Below are 17656 nucleotides of genomic sequence, written 5' to 3'. Positions count from 1 at the left end.
GGAGGCTCTGCTCCTCCCCTGACTCTTTGGCTCTGTTTAAGAGCCGAGCTGCCCCAGCGCTACCGGCCTCGGGCAGCCCCCATGCCTCCGGACCCTGCACCGCCGGAGCCCGGGAGGGGAAGTGCCCGGCTGGCGGCTGGGGTCCGGAGGCAAGGGGGCTGCCTGAAGCCCATAGCGCTCGGGCAGCTCGGCTCTTAAACAGAGCCAAAGAGTCAGGGGAAGAGCAGAGCCGCCATTTTCCTGGACATGTTCGGCTTTTTGGCAATTCCCCCCAGGCGGGGGTTTGAGTGCCGAAAAGCCGGACATGTCCGGGAAAAAGAGGACGTATGGTAACCCTACCAGCCCCTTTCCACAGCTGGAGTGTCACACATGGACTAGAATGCAGGCCCAGGATTGTCTTTAACAGCAGCAATTTAAAAAAAAAAGAAACTTAAATAGGTCACTGTGGAGGGAGACCCCCTTCCCAGTTACTTGGTTTAGAGCCGCCCTTTCTTGTGGGCTGACTGTTCTCTGAGCTTCCCCCACAGACAAAGTCAGGAAGTTGCATGCCCCAAATTGGCAAGTTAACGAGGCCCACTTGTCTAACAAACTCCCCTTGTATAACCCATGCTGGCCTCATTATATTAGAGGGATGGATGCTGGGGTTTCTTTCCAGTGACCAACTTGGGGGTAGGGTGCTGTCAGACCAGAAAAAGTTCTTCTCTGTGAAAGGCCAGAAACACCTCACACACTCATCCTCTCCGAATGTGACCTGTGATTCACTCTCTAAAGATTGCAGCAGTATTAGTGTCCTGAGAAAGGAAGTTAACCCTTCCCATGCTGCCTCCCAGGTCGGTGTCGTACATGGAAAACATAAGGCCGGAGCCTCAAGTAGTGATGGATGATCTGGAGATTAGACTCTTTCACAGTATGTAACCAATACAGGGCAGCATGGCCTGTAACCAAAATAAAAGGGTTCCCAAGCCAGTACTGTCTTAAAGCAACCACTCTCTCTACCTTAAACATCTTCCCCACTCCGCACCCCGATGGGAAGGAGTCTACATCTCCAGTATAATATATTGTGGTCTTCACCCTGAAATTTCTGGAATCATACAGCCCCCAATCCAATATCCAATTAATCTGCTCAGTAGAATAAGCGTCCAGTTAAAATCCAGGTTGCTCAGTCCAGGCTGTTTACAAAATATGTTCTTGTATCATTGTGAAAGTCTGGTCACATGGTTCTGTCTCACACGCCTGCTGTGGTGCCTCACTGTTTTCTAAGCTCAGTCAAGTGTGGTGAAATATGGCAGGAATCCCATGCAATAGCCGGCCATCTCCAAGAAGGATCATACCTGCTTCTTGGTTTTAGGGAATGGGCTTTTTGCAGCGTCTCCACTTTCTCTGTGGGTAGAGGTAGGGTAGGTTGAACCTGCCCATTTCCTAGCAGGTATGTAGCTTCTCCTCTACCCACAAATCCAGTCTCTACTTCCTGTCCCGTCAAACACCATCCATTCTCCTCTCCACAACCTACCAATAGCTATCCCACTTCTGTTCACTCTTCCAAGGTGACTATAACCCCTTTGCCACATCCAGTATCCCTCTACCCTTAGGTCTGTCTAAATCTTATCCTGTGATGTCCCCCTCTCTATCTTCCTTCTATGACACCCATTTGCTTTTCATTCCCCCTCTTTGCCCCTTGATGTATCCTATCATCCCGCCTTGCTCTGCCTCTCCCCAGTCCCATCTCTCCAGCCCCCCCTTGTCTTCATCCTTCATCTCTCTGCTTTCTCCTCCACAGCTCCTCTTCCCCAAGTCCCCAACCCAGTTTCTGCCTCTCAGGCTCCCCTCCTGCAAATCCCTTGCACATCCTGCCATGCTCCTCTTTCTTCATTCCTTGATGTTCCGCCTTGCCCTCACCAAGGTCCCCCTCTGCCTTCCCTCCCACACTGTCCATGTCCACACCACTCTGCTCCCTTTACCTATCCCCGAAGGTGGGAAGAGGAGAAACTTCCCCTGCTCTGCACTCAGAGTGAGCTGGGATGGGGAGAGGTGCCTAGCTAGAAAGAGAGCAGAGTGACTGCAGACGGGAGTCTCAGCTATGGTTTCTTACCTGCACGTCCATGGGGCTGTGTGGTCCTTACTTGCAGGAGGCTCACAGCAGCTGCCACCTCTGCTGAGTCCAGTTGTTCAGTTAACCTGTGCTGGTCCTGTAGTAGAGGCTGGGACTGGCTTGGGGCAGGGTGCTCTCACATAGTAGGGCTCCTCCCCTGAATCCCAAAGAGCCAGGACAAAGAAGCATTTCCTGCTTGCTCAGTCAGGGTGCCAGACTTAATCTTTGTGTCACAGATCCAGTAGGACATTAAACTCAGCGGGGAGCTCCCCAAATATGAAGTAGTCTGTTTCTCTAGTATGCGTATTGCATTCACTTCTCTACCTGCAGTAGCTCTCTTCTGCTAAGCCTTCAGCCCATCCATGTCTTATCTTCTAAAAATATCCTGCCTCTGAGCAGTTCACATCTGCATTACCTCTGCTCTTTTGCGTGGCTCAGAACAACTTTATTAATGCCCGTTTTACTGGCTTTTGCTTGGATGCATACAAGGTGTCTCTGACTCAGCAGGACCGAGCACTGCTAAGAAAAAGCACATGCCGCTGTTGTGATATGGACCTTTTCTAATGAAAGGAGCAGGCAGTTCCTGTTTGTGAACAACAGAGGCTTGTATCACGGCTGCTCTGCAAAACTCAGTCGCCACTTGTTGGCAACTCAGGAAATTCACTCAACTGCTTGTTAACATCTCATATGATCACGCCTCAAAATTACTGGTGCACTCATGACTCACTCTCCTCTTGGATCCCTCTAGTGGTATCCTGGCATCTTTGCTTTGAAGTTTAATTTTCTTCTCTTATCTGCAGAGCCATGTACGACTCCACCATGCCTACATCTCTGCCATCACTTCTTACTACTCCTCCCCTCTCTGTGCTATTGAAACCAGCTTCACTACTCCTCCTGCACTCATCTCTAAGCCCCCTTCCATGCGGTCCCTAAGCTTGCAACATCTTGCCTATTCCAATTGGACAGTAAGTATGGTCCAGCAGTTAATGTCCTAGTTTAGCATCTCTGAGTTCAATTCACTACTACATCTCAGAATTCCAGTGCACCTGGTGGGCAAGCCGCTTTCCCTATCCGTGACTGAGTTCCCTATCTGTAAAATGGGAATAATCGAATTTCTCTACTTCACAGGGATTAAAAATTGTGAGGCACTCAGACACAACAGTGATGGGTGAATCATATAAATGCCATAGATAGTTTGCCAGGCACATACCCATGTCAGCAATGCCCATTACCAAACTAACACAAAAGATGCTATAACACACAGATTCTCAAGATGGGTTTTGTGATCCCCAGAAGAGCCACAAACAAGCCTCAAGGGGTCACAACTCTCCCCCCACCTGTCTTTATAGCTAAATAGGAGAGGGGGGAGCCTGAAACATGTTTTTATTAGGATCATGGGATGGAAAAGGCCAAGAACCACTGTTGTAATGTACAGAAACCTCTCGGTCTCCCAGTGTTCTTGGTGATGAGTGCCTGTTAAGAGCTTGAGGTTCTGATTCGCCACTGCCTTGTCCCCAGTGTGGTCATTTACACCAGTGCAAGGGGAGTGCTATTCGGGAAGCATTTCATACCCGCTTTGACGGGTGCAAATGACCATGCAAAGTGTGAGGCAGTAGAGACTCTGACCCTCCTGCTACAAGCCTAGTTTATGCTCTGTAGCTAGCACTTGCTCATGTGAGCAGGCCCACTGAGGTCAGTGGGAGCAGGTGCTACTGAATGTGAGAGAGGGTTGCAGAATCGGACTCTTAGAATGCAAACTAGTGAAACAAAAACAAAAAGAAAAAAAAAGTGGTATATGCCTGAGGTGCAATGAAAGGGCTCCTGTAGGGTAAATTGTACATTGCAGAAAAAAAGAGTTATGATTAGAGCTAGTCAAAAAATGTTTCATTTTTGTTTTTTTTCCCCCATGGAAGAGTTCAAAAAAATCATTATACCCACCTTGCAGAGGCGTAAGTAACTGCAAGGTGCAAAGCACCTAAGTGCAGGGACTGTAGTGGTGGCTGGCCTTACATATGCTGCATAATGGGAGGAAGCTCCTTGCTCATCCCCACACACACATGCTATGTTCACAAGCTAGTCAGACTCTAGCCCTTAGCCATTTGTTCAATTGAATTACCTTTCAGGAGGCTTGCTGTGAATTGCAATTTCAATATTGATGACAGACCTCTCAAAAGGAGTCACTGGAGTCTGTCACTGCAGTGGCAGCAATTTACAGCCTGTTCATCTGAATCAGTCCTGATTTCCCTCTCTGTGCTGTGAGGCTGGCAAACATTCCTGTGTAGTTCTAATCTCACCCAGATCTAAAAGCAAACAGTCCCAGTGTGCTCATTAGAATTGCAAAACTGTTTCCTCTTCCTTCTCTGTTTGAAACCTTCCCGTAGTCATGTCAGCTCCTGGTGTATGCCCTGAGCTAGTAAAACAAAATAATATTTATGAAGCCACCCCCACATAACCTCATCCCTTGCTGATCATGAAAAATAATAGCAATCCATATTTCCCAAAGAAAGCAGAATCTTGAGATCAATTTTTAAATTGATTCTTTCTTGCATATCTAGTTTTGAATGGTCAAAACACTGCAATGCAGTTTACCCAGCCCCAGGAAACAGTACTGGGTGATTGGAGACCAGTTTCTCAGCTGCTGAGCTTTCCTGCTGCTGTTGGTAGGGAGACCAGATGTCCCAATTTTATAGGGACAGTCCCGATTTTTGGGTCTTTTTCTTATATAGGCTCCTATTACCCCCCACACCGTCGCGATTTTTCACATTTGCTGTCTGGTCAGCCTAGCTGTTGGGCAAGTGCCCATTGCAGTCTTCTTTCCAGCGCTCAGAATACTGTTTCCAGATGGTATACATTTGGCGATTAGAAAGCATTCTAAGGGCTTAAAGTCAAGTAATGGTCCCAGGGGACATTACAAGTACATCCCAATTTTCATGCCCAAGTAGAAAAGCATGTCCACTGACTCTGGATGATCCAACTCGGGGGTTAGTAGGTAATTAGTTCTCCATGCCTGTTCTTTTCTTGGTGTCTGCTGAGGCTGCCAGTTGTAATAGTGAGTTTGTCAGTAGAAAACCCAAACAAGACTTTAGCTCACTTTACCTAGACCATTGCACTGCAATGTCAGGAAATAGTGGTAAGTAATTAGTGTCAACTCTGGTGGTGTTTTGTGTATGTGTGACATAATCACTTGTCCAGTCAGAAAGGCCTACAATGCATCTCACATAAGTCACCAAATAATTTCAGGATTGTAATGATTTTCAGTAATCCTCAGCCTAATAAACTGAGTTTTTAAAAGGTGAAACACTCTACATTCCATTCCCAGTCCCTCAGTCATTCAATGACACCTCTGAAACACCCCATGTATACACGTTTTAACACTGTATCATGTTTCTGGAAGCTCAGGGTGTGACAGATATGGCAATTTTGTGTGATCTCTTTGGGAGAGCTTACTGTATTAAGTATCAGAGGGGTAGCCGTGTTAATCTGAATCTGTAAAAAGCAACAGAGGGTCCTGTGGCACCTTTAAGACTAACAGCAGTATTGGGAGCATAAGCTTTCATGGGTAAGAACCTCACATGCAAGGCACTGCATTTAGCCGTATGGAATGGAAATCTATCAACCTCATGAAGAAACTTGCACAAATACAGACAGACATCATCTTCCTTTCCAAATGCAAATGGATGGACATCATACCAATTGATTACTTGCATCTGAAGAAGTGAGGTTCTTACCCACAAAAGTTTATGCTCCCAATACTTCTGTTAGTCTTAAAGGTGCCACAGGACCCTCTGTTATATTAAGTTTATGTGTCATTGTAGGCCCGGGATTGCATGTAATTCATCAGTTGAGGTATTTCCAGTAGAGATAAGGAGGTGTTAGTACCATTATACAAGGCACTGGTGAGACCTCATCTGGAATACTGTGTGCAGTTCTGGTCTCCCATGTTTAAGAAGGATGAATTCAAACTGGAACAGGTACAGAGAAGGGCTACTAGGATGATCCGAGGAATGGAAAACCTGTCTTATGAAAGGAGACTGAGAAAGAGCTTGGCTTGTTTAGCCTAACCAAAAGAAGGCTGAGGGGAGATATGATTGCTCTCTATAAATATATCAGAGGGATAAATACCAGGGAGGGAGAGAAATTATTTAAGTTCAGTACCAATGTGGACACAAGAACAAATGGATATAAACTGGCCATCAGGAAGTTTAGACTTGAAATCAGACAAAAGTTTCTAACCATTGAAGGAGTGAAGTTCTGGAACAGCCTTCCAAGGGGAGCAGTGGGGGCAAAAAACATATCTGGCTTCAAGACTAAGCTTGATAAGTTTATGGAAGAGATGGTATGATGGGATAGCCTAATTTTGGCAATTAATTGGTCTTTGACTATTAGCGGTAAATATGCCCAATGGCCTGTGATGGGATGTTAAAATGGTGTGGGATCTGATTTACTACAGAGAATTCTTTCCTGGGTGTCTGGCTGGTGAGTCTGTGGTGCTCACATGCTCAGGGTTTAATTGATCACCATATTTGGGGTCGGGAAGGAATTTTCCTTGAGGGCAGATTGGCAGAGGCCCTGGGGGTTTTTCACTTTCCTCTGCAGCGAGGGGCAAGGGTCACTTGCTGGAGGATACTTTGCACCTTGAAGTCTTTAAACCATGATTTAAGGACTTCAATGGTTCAGACACAGGTTTGTTACAGGAGTGAGTGGGTGAGATTCTGTGGCCTGCATTGTGCAGGAGGTCAGACTAGATGATCATAATGGTCCCTTAAATCTGACCTTAAAGTCTATGATTCTATGATTAATTCCATGGGGCAGGGTAATCACAGCCCCTCCAGGAATTAAGAACAGGGGGGAATGATTAGGCAAATTCACTCAGGATGTAACACCTCCAGAGAAGTACCATGGGGAAGGCTTACATATAATGGCTCAAACTGAATTCTTCAGAGACCAACAGACAAAGAAAGGACTTTTAAATAGCCTGAATTTAAACTGACTCAGGGCGTCCTTTCTGATCTTGCAAATGGACAAAACATTCTATCCGGGGGAGGGCAATCCTTTCTAGGAACAATTAGAAGGACTTTGACCCCATAAGACTGAGGGGTGACCTCTGGGAAGCTTTTAGCATGCATCTCAGAAATTGTATTGTATTTATGTTTTTTCTGTAATGCTTTTACCTTAAGAATAAATGTGATTGCTTATAAAGGGCTGTATGGTAATTTATAACTGCTGGCAATTATGCTGTTCATAAGTCTTCAGAGAGAAAGTGATGCACAGACACTGGCCTGGTTAGGCAGTCTGGCTTGATGTGGGTATCACAGTATAGGCAGGGAACTGTGCAGTCTGAAAAAGCCCTGGACAGGAGGGAGAAAAACATGGGTCTCTACTCAACAGAGGTGATGGCTGAGGAGCTGGGAACCTAGAGTGGGTGCAGGTGCAGTTGCCCCGAACTGTGACACTGGCTTCCCTTTAGTGTTTTCTTATTAAGAACCACCCGTGGAGCCTGATAAACCACTCACTGAAATCAATGGAAAGACTCCCATTGACTTCAGTGAGCAATGGATCACGTCCTTGATATGCTTGTATCCATGGCTTGCAGCAAGTAGACTGCTATGCTGACAAATGCCTGTGATACAATAAACATTGTTGGAGCAGCATTAAGGCTCTGTAGGATGAGTGGTGGGGCAGTGTCAGAAGCATATGTCTAGAGACCCTTCAAGCACTTCTGGAGGGAACAGTCTGTGAACCAGCTAGAAAAGACTGTCAGAGCAGCATGAGGGAAACCACAAAGCAGCAGCCAGTTCCCAGTTAAACCACTTTCATTAACCTTCACAGTCGCTGTTTGGTAAAAGAGAGATGTTTGCTGGATTCTCTAAAGCCAGTGAGCCAGAGCATTTGTTTGTGGCTATTTTAAGAAGAAATTTTGTTATGAATTATGTAGATTTGCATATAAACATAGCTTCTGACATGTGTACTAAAGTAGCCAAAATATCTATGTGCCATTATTCAGCATTAAGTGGATGGATATGAGAACAGCAGCAGTTCAAAATGTTGGCAGGCTATGTCTGTACAGTATAGGAAGTCATTCATAAATTCAACACAAGTAACTTTGTGGGAGTGATCTCCAAGAGATCACAAGTCTGTAACATTTTTCTTGTGCAGAGATCACAAGTCTGTAACATTTTTCTTGTTTGTCCATTCTTTTGCAATGCTACTTCTTATAAACCAAGGCCTTCAATAGGAATTCTGCCCACATATTAGATGAAAGAGGGTGTGGGCCAACCCATGTGGGCATGAGACACTTTCTTCCAGTCACTAGCATTGTTTACACTTAATACAAGCATGATTCTCTCCACCCTTCAGATTTAAAGTGGTCATATTTCCCAGCAAGCAAAATCATGATGTGATTTCAATAGATTAGTCAAAAATTTCTCTAGCAATAGTTCTGATAATTTCCAGAATGTTTGAACACTGAGGGTTTGAAACCAGAACCTGCAGAGCTAAAATATGAGCCTCAGAAGCACTTAGCAGTAGGCTCACTAATCTCTTATATGAACCAGTCACTAGAGAGGAAAATGGCTCCATGTTTTCCGAGCAGGGGTTACATGTGCACAGATTCAAATCACATGGGACAAAACTGATCAAAGCCCTCTACATTTTAAATAAAAGGGCAAGGGATTCAATTACTCTGTACTTGATGGGCACATGATGAAATGGACAAGCTGCAAAAGAATTATTGTGGAAGCTGGGGTCTAAGGTACATCACTCCCTGTGGCTAGATATCACATATAATCTTGCTGGAGAAGTTTTGCTTTGGTTTAGGGATAATGTGACTGATATATGGTGGTTTCCAGTTTGTGATATAACTATTTTATATGGTTATGTTAACCTAAAGTGGTTTGGATTTTAGCTCTTTCTCCCTCTGTTTAAAAGCATGTATAATTTAAGCATAAGTGGAACAGAGAATATCTTCTATGGAACTTGAAGGAGAAAAAACCCACAGCATTAACTGAAAAGAGGATTTGAAAGGGAACTGCTCAGTATCCATGCAGACTCACCAACTGAGTGTCTCCTCATTTGCATACAGAAGCCTAAGTCCATGTGTTCTGTAAATGCCAGAGGCAGCTGGCGGGTGGAAGGAGACCACCAATCCTGGGTCTCAAAGCTCAACTCAGGCTGCTTTAAACAATTCCCATGTGGCTATGCTCAAAGGGACTGCTCTACCAACTGGGGCTCACTGGAGGGCAGTATCCTCAGGCCACACCCTCAGAATGTCCCTCTGCAGTAGGTGCTTGGAATTGGAAAGGAGTAGACTAGATACCAGCTCTGTGCCACCCAAGAATGCCCCCACGCCAGGAGAATCCCCATTTGGGAAGAACCACTGGCTTTCTTGCCCCTTTGCACTGCTGTTGGAGCAGCACAAAGGACCTGGAGTGGCGCTCAGGACTGACCTCAGAGGGTATGAAATACTCTGTGTTTGGGATTGAAATCAATGGGACTTAAGCATGTATTTAAAGTTAAACACATATTTAAGTGTTCTGCTGAATCAGGGCCTTGATCCTGAGTTTTAATTATTTTTATTTTCTATTCTTTTCCATTTTTTAAAAGTTCAAATTTTAGGTACAGCATTCCTGTAGTGATTGACTTTTATTAAGATAAGTTTTTTGGCAGTACACATATATCCTAAGACCAGGAGAAACAGATTTCAACTTGGGGCAATGGGTTGCAATAGAAAAACTTCATTTAATTTATGGTTTAAAAATGGGCAAAGACATCTGATTTAAGTGTTTAAATAGGAGCAGAGCTTTCTGAAAATCTAATCTAAGAGCCGGTGTGTCAGAGATGGCATTCCTAATGGGTTAGAAATACTGTGATTTGTAGCTTTCTCCCAGTTCCTTCTTGTAAATGTGAGTCATTATTGTCTCCTCTTGGAATGTCACCCACAGAAAGTCCAATGTGGAGTTACTTGTATTCAATAGGTGACCGTCAATATGTGAACTGGTTTCTGGCTGTAAAATTGACTTTAACAATTTAGAGACCACTGAAACTCTGTAGATCTTTGGGGGAGGAAGTAAAGAAAAATCAAACTGCGGTATACTGTATATTTGCTGCAGACCTGAGAACAAAGAAAACAACCTTGTGGGACAGAAATAATTCATTACTGCTAACTTCCATTGGTTTCAAAGTGTTTTGTAAACGTATTTGTCAATGCTCTTAAAAAATCCTATGTGGACTAACTCATGCTTCTCTGCACCAGAGGAGCAAAAAGGAAAACACGCTGGGTCAGATTCTGCTACTCTTGCTCATGTAGGGTAGCATTCAAGTCAATGTGACTATTTATGAAGGAAGGTGGTTCCCAGCATAAATAAATATATCAGATTGGGGGCATTTGTACTCTTTAACTTTGTGCAATACTTAGATTGCACAGGGATTAGTGCATTATAAAAATGTAAGATTAAATAGATAGGGGCATGGGATTATTTAGAATGGAATGAATTATAATGTTCGTGTATCTGAGGGAGTGATAGCACTTGGTTTGAGCCAAGTGATAGTGAACATTATGGAAGCTTCTTCCATACAGCTCTTCTAACAAAACTCAATCCAAACCCAGGAGACCCTATTATTGTGATTTTTTTCCCTGGGCATACACTAGCAAGGTTTCCAATCATGGAATGGCTGTGTGACATGGAGAGGCTTGTAAAGTTACAATATATATAGACTTCTCTGTCACAATATGACATTTTACAAAGCTAGAGATGTCATCGTGGAGAGATTAGGGCTTGTTTTCCGAAATCCAGCTTGAAAATGTTGAAAAGTAATTGAGTGACTATGTTTTAGAGATGAACATATATTAAAACCCATGTTATGACCCCAAATCTTGATCTGGACCTCAGATCTGAGTTCATAGCTTGTACTTATTTAATGGGCTGAATCTAAACGCTGGATCTGAATATCCAATTCTTTGACAAATTCTGGATTCAGATCCAGATGTAGAATTAGTATCTAGGGTTTGATTCAGGCCCATTTCTACTATTGTTTCCCCAAGAAGCCTTTCCATTACAAAAAGTTGGAGCCAGGGTAATTTTCCAGTGGATCACTTTAATGTATTTACAGGAAGGTCCAACATAAAGGGATTTTAGGAACACAAAATGCCATGTAGCACACTAGCCTTTCTTTTTTTTTTAAGTTCTAAGTCTTTTTCTCTATCCTCACAGATTCCTTCCTTCAGAAAAGATCTAGATATTTCTTGAACTCCTTTAGGCTCTTTGCTTCAATCATGTCCCTGGTAATTTACTCCATATATTATCCTTTGTGAGAAGTGGCCCTTCCCTACTTATTCTGAAAGCCAAATTCTCGACTAAGTTCCATCAGTTTTACACAGGTGATTCTTGAGGAGTCACACCAGCGTAATACTGACGTAATACTGTGGATAATCTGGCCCTGGATTTTTACTTCTTTTTAATCCCTCTCATCAGAACATCTTTTTCATAAACTTTGAGTGAAGAGCTGATAAACATAGAAACTGAACATAACAAATAGCAGGGTTAGTCAACTTGTCAGCAAGGTATGGAAGCAAACTCGAACCTGGAAATCTGCTCATTCAGCATCTGGGTCAGTTTAAGTAAAAACTAGGCAAGACGAATTATCAAAGGGATCTCTGGCCCATATGACCTTGTCCTTTTCTCTAAAAACTTTCTGTGAAAATCTATTTAGTGTCATGAAGCATATAAAATGTAAAAACTGCCTTCCCAAGACTCAGAAGTCTTAGATTTAGAAGTGCATCAGAAGAGGACTAAGGAAAATGAAAGCCAGATGTTACTTCAGGAGCTACAAAAACAGTATGATCATCCATATGGTTTCATGAAACTTCAAAAGATGGCTCAAGGTAACAGGTGGTTACTGTGTCTCAGTGTTCCATATTTGGAGCTAAAATAAACACTTCCTACGCTTATCCTTTAATACAGGAACTCCATTTATAAAATGGACCATATAAATCCAGTCATCTGATTGGTCACTGACTAAGCTATTGAGAGGTCAGCAGGAAGGTTTGGAATTCATTTACTCAGTCACACAAAATATCACTTTGCCCAGTTTCAAAAAACAGATTTTAGTGGTGAGGAATGAGCTGTCAGATGAAAGCACAAAACAGAGAATAACAGTTTTGGAAATTTTAAAAATCTTTTTCTGTCTCTTCAGGAGCGGGATATAGATGGGAAGCGGAAAATTGTATGTCAGGAAGATAAAGGTGAAAATGCGTGTGGAACAATTTCTTTTTTGGTAAATGACTCGTAACAGTTTTAATACTCCCCATTGCTGGAAAGGAGAGTTGACAGCCCACTGGAAGGACCTGGCTTCATAGTTATCAGAGGGAGATTTGGAATACTTAGGTTCCCGAGAACAACAGGCTCAGATCCTGACAGAGTGATATAACATGCTTCTGAGACACACACAAGTGCTGGCAAGACAGAATGAGTTTATTTCTTGGCTCTAGTCACCTGACCTGGGTCAGGGATTCAACGGTTAATGCCTGTCAGATGATAGAAGTCAATACTAGAACAAGTGGGAAAAATGAGAAAATGTATTGTAAAAAAAAATCATCCCTTTTTTCATCAAAAAATCAAAATTCAGATTTTTTCAGTGAGCTCTGGTCAGTACCACACATCTTACTGTGTCCAGGGTTTTTAGGTGAACCCTTAAAACCTGTCAGCCCTTTATTGACATGAAAGATCCCAAGATACTTTTGACAAAAGTATCGGGGTTCTACTGATCGCCATATTTGGGGTCAGGAAGGAATTTTCCTCCAGAGTAGATTGACAGAGGCCCTGGAGGTTTTTCGCCTTCCTCCGCAGCATGGGGCGGGGGTCGCTAGCTGGAGGATTTTCTGCGACTTGAAGTCTTTAAATCACAGAATTTGGGGACTTCAACAGCAGAGTCAAGGGAAAGGGGTTGGGTCAGCTTTTGTGGCCTGCATCATGCAGGGGGTCAGACTAGATGATCATAATGGTCCCTTCTGACTTGAAAGTCTATGAGTCTATGAGTCTAAAAGCAGGCATTTACTTCATGACTTTGACCAAAGAATCATCCATTCCTCCCCACAAATCCACAGTTGACTGTCTGCTGGTTTCCCACCCAGAGGTGGCTCCATTTCAGAGGAGCTATAAGTAGATACATTACATGAAAGGTGCTCTGTATCGGTGCAATATTATTACTCCAAGTTTCCTGGGCATAACTCAGGTCTGGGAAAAAAGGGCTCTTGTGCTAGAGAAATGGGACCGTTATTCAGAACTGTTGTTCTACCTCCTCTAATAATGTGCAGAAATTACCTGGGTAGCATCAGTTTGTCAGTGAGGCAGGCAGGAAATCGTTTATTTATGACAAGAATAGTTCCCATGCAACCCCATCAGCTAAAAGCAGATTGTATTGGGTGTGCGTCTGGCCAGAATTTGAATCTGACTGTTTAATGGGAAAGTCACCATGGAACAATGAAAATACATTTTTTTAAAACTGTAAGACAAGGCAATAGACTCCTCCAACACCACCTACTTGCCTAATTGCTCACAGTGCTCATGGAGATTATGCATTACATCACCTCTGCCAATCCTTGGTAACTCACAAAGTACTTTAGCAATGCTTTAGAAATTGAAACACAAGAGAAAAATCATCCATATATTTTGTTTCCTTGACCTAAATCTCCCATCCAGCAGACGTTTCAGGCTAGTTTGCAGGGAACTGGAATACAAGTTATCTCCTCACTGCACAAGTAAATGCATTCAGGCACACCAGGTCACGCATTGCGTTATGTAGTGTAATACATCTCTGGTGCTTGAGACTCCAATGCACACCCTGTCATGGGTTGTTATTAATTACCTATAGCACACACAAGCACCAAGGGAAACTGGGACACTGTGCAAGGCAGTGTCTGGTAGATCCAATGAGATAGTACTCTGATTAAATGAGATGAAGGTCACTGAACACAGCAGGCTGCATTCTCTACTTGATGCATGCTCCTAACTCCCATTAATAGTAATCGAGGGGAAGCTGTATTGCTGTCTGGACTAAGCGAGTCTTAACTGATGAGGCAAGTTTGTTGCTGTGAGTGGGAAAGTTCAGGATTATTTTTCTATACAGGGCAGATCCCCGCAGGTGTCAATTAGTACAATTTCAGTGAAGCCAATGGGGCAAGGCTGATTGACACCAGCTGAGGATCAGGCCCATACTATATAAATATGTACTCCAATTTTCCTGTCTGATTTACACCTCCTAGAAGCCAAATTAAGTCAGTGGGATTGCATGCGTTGTAAATCCAAAGGGTTACTGTTTTTTCCAGAACCTTTCCCCTTTCCATTAATTGCAGTCATAGCCAATCCAGAATTACTCCTAGCGTAAGTGATCCCCTGCTCTTGCAGTATGTGTGTTAGTTAAAGATAAAGCAGACTTAACTGCACATGATAGAGCTGCCCAGAAGATTAAACTCTCCTGTAAGGTTGTATGAGGGAGGGAGTAATTTATGTATGTGTAGATTGTGGTATGTAACCACGGGTCTGCATTGCATGCACCGGGGAGCTGCCCTGCCCCGCCCCGGGGAAGTTCTGGGAGGGGTAGTGTCTCAGAGAGAATGTGCGAGCAACAACATTTCTTGGGATGGTGCCGCCTGCTTCCTGCAATGTACCTCTGCAGGTCTGTGAGGAAGGAGAAAGGAGGACCAATGTTTCCTCTGCCCCTTCTTTGGGATGGACTCTAGGGCATAGAGCGGGGTTGACTAAAATAGGTTGAACAAGTTGAATCTGAATCTGGAGGAAGGATTGAAACTGTGCAGTTCCTCTCATGCCAAACCCCAGTCTGTTCATGTGCCCAATTGCCCTGCTTAATAGGGTTTCAACCTGTGGTGCCATCAGTGGAACCCACAATCTTTTGACATATGCATTATTTTCTAGCCTGTATTATTATTTCTTACGGGCGTTATGGTAGCGGTTAGATGCCCTAGCCAAGATCAAGGCCCTATTGAGATAGACTCTGAACAAACACATTGTAAGAGACATTATTTGCCCTGAAGAATTTACAATCTAAATAGACAAGACAGACAAAGGATAGGAGAAAAGAAATATTATCCCCATTTTATTCATGGCAAACTGAGGCAAAAAGAGATTGTGATTTGCCCACTCTCACAATGGAATATGATAGGAAAAGTCAGTAGGCTCCACATACTTAATGTATCATGCTGGTACATGTGCAAGTTGGAAACCTCTCACAACTCATGTCCTTTCATGATCTGATTGACTAAATGCAGTTCACTGGGGAAGTGACATTACCTACAATGCTTTAAAGACTCCCAGAGTTTAAAAGGCACTATATATAATCCAGTGCTGTTCTTGTTTACGTACTCTGTGCCTAGTCACGCACAATCTTCATCAGATAGTGTGTGGACCGTGTTCTTGACTTTCATATGGCTGGATACTTAGAAATCTTAAGCAGACAACTTCTTATCTCCAGCTTTGTTTACCTACTTGAAATTTAGTCTCCAGCTAAAAGGTAGTTAACTGGTTGGTTGGTTGGTTGTTTTTTCCGTAAAGAAGCTTAGCTAGGTGGTGTTTATCTCACACCTGAAGGTTTTAAATTTTCTGGTAGACTTATTTTCTTCTCACACAGAAATGGGTTTGAGCTGCCCATGTAAAAACATATTCTTTATAATGAACTATCATGCCTTGGGTGCAAATAAAAATCAAACCATTTGGGTTTAATGGATGTTTAGTGAAGAGATGTGCGTGGTATATATATAGGCTGAGCTGGTGGCACCATTCTAACAATTGATCAGTCTGAACAAAGATTTGTGCGGTTTCATTCCCTGGCTGACTAAAGCTATCTTCAAGCATTTAGGCTGCTTTGTCCCACCTTCATGAAAACACAGACAGTATTACCAATCCAACGTATTCAAAAATCATGAGATTGGTTTAATAAATAATAATATTGACACCTAGCTTTTGTATAGCATTTTTCATTCGTAGATCTCAAAGCACTTCACAATCTTTAATATATTTCTTGTCACAACACCTCTGTGATGTAGGGAATTGCTCTTATCCCCATTTTATTGATGGGGAACAGAAGCACAGAGAAACTAAGAGACATGCTCAAGGTCACACTAGAAGTCTGTGGCAGAGCAGGCAGATTTTTAACATTCATAATTGCTGGGGATTATTTGCCTTCCAGTTTTTTGAAACTTTGTGGTTCACTTTTTCTTCACAATTATGAGGGCTAGAAACTTTGTTTTTTTACAGTGAAAGCTGAGTTTCTCACATAGTCATGTGACTCCAAGAACTGGGACCTTAAGAAAAACACCAAATATCATGGAGTTAGAAAAAAAGGCACCCCCTAGCATTGTTTGGCTGCTTTTTGCAGCTTAAAAAATAAACACACTTTTCCCCTCAAAACCCAAACCAAAACAGAAAAACAACCCTGTGGTGATATGAAAGAAAAACGTGTGAACTATACCGGCCTTTTCTTGTAATGCTCTGTTTCAAAAGCCATGTTATTCAAGAGCTGCTAGACCAGCCAGCCTGACACTTCCAAACTACTTGTCTCTCTAAGGGTAGCAGTGTGGGAAGCCTCCCGGTTCCAGACATCATGTTCCAGTTAACAAGAGTCAATCTCCCCTCCTGCCCATATCTAAACAATTGAGGAAGTTGAACACAAAGTTATGTGGTCAATTAGTCAAACACAACATTTCAAAGGACCTCTTGACCTCTCAAAACTGGGCAGGAAAGTGGAGGGATGAAGCAGAACAAGTAATAAGAGACCTCTACAGGTTTTCCAATGCCTTGCTCCTTCAGCTAGGTTCTGCTCTCACTTGCACCAATGATGGTTTATTCCAGAAAGTACCCTCACAACTCTGGCAGCAAGATATTAAGTGAACTCAACCAGTGAAATGCAAATTAACGTATAAGGACAACTTCCCTGAAAATCCACTCTTTGGCTGAGGGCAGCACACTGTTCTTTCGCAACTTCTGAAAACGGCTGGCCTTACAAATTAACCTTTGCATTGGTCTCATACTCCACACTTTGCAGAAGGGGTTTAAAGCTGCTAACAGGAACTGCCCCTTGAGAACAAGGACAGTTGGTGAAGACAATAACAGTCATCATTTTTCTCCAGGTGGCTTGTGTATTCTTTTTTATTTCTATTACATTTTCCTCTGGAAATTGCATTAGTCTGTTTTCCTGTGTCTATTCTGAACCTTTCTTAATTATATTTTATCAGTGTCTCCAGTTATGTGTCCACAGTTATCTGAACACAGAACCCCAGTGTAGCATTCCTCATTTTCATTTACTGTGTCAACAGATGCATCTCACTCATGCATAACTTTGCTTTTGAAAAGTGACTCCACACTTACTGCATGTTTCCCAATGTATTTCATTTCTCTCTCCCAGCTGTATCCATTATTCCTCCACTTACAGTAAATATGAAATGTTTTTATTCTTTAATGCCTAGCCCAGTTTGGGCTTTTGCCTTAAACCTGATTGCTTTTATGTATGTAATATGTATATTCATCAGCATTTGATTCACTTACTTGAGCTGGTATC

The sequence above is a fragment of the Trachemys scripta genome, chromosome 3, assembly GCF_013100865.1.
Source record: "Trachemys scripta elegans isolate TJP31775 chromosome 3, CAS_Tse_1.0, whole genome shotgun sequence".
Taxonomy (NCBI): Eukaryota; Metazoa; Chordata; order Testudines; family Emydidae; genus Trachemys; species Trachemys scripta.
The sequence above is the reverse complement of the archived record's forward strand: the minus strand, read 5'-3'. Positions refer to the sequence as shown.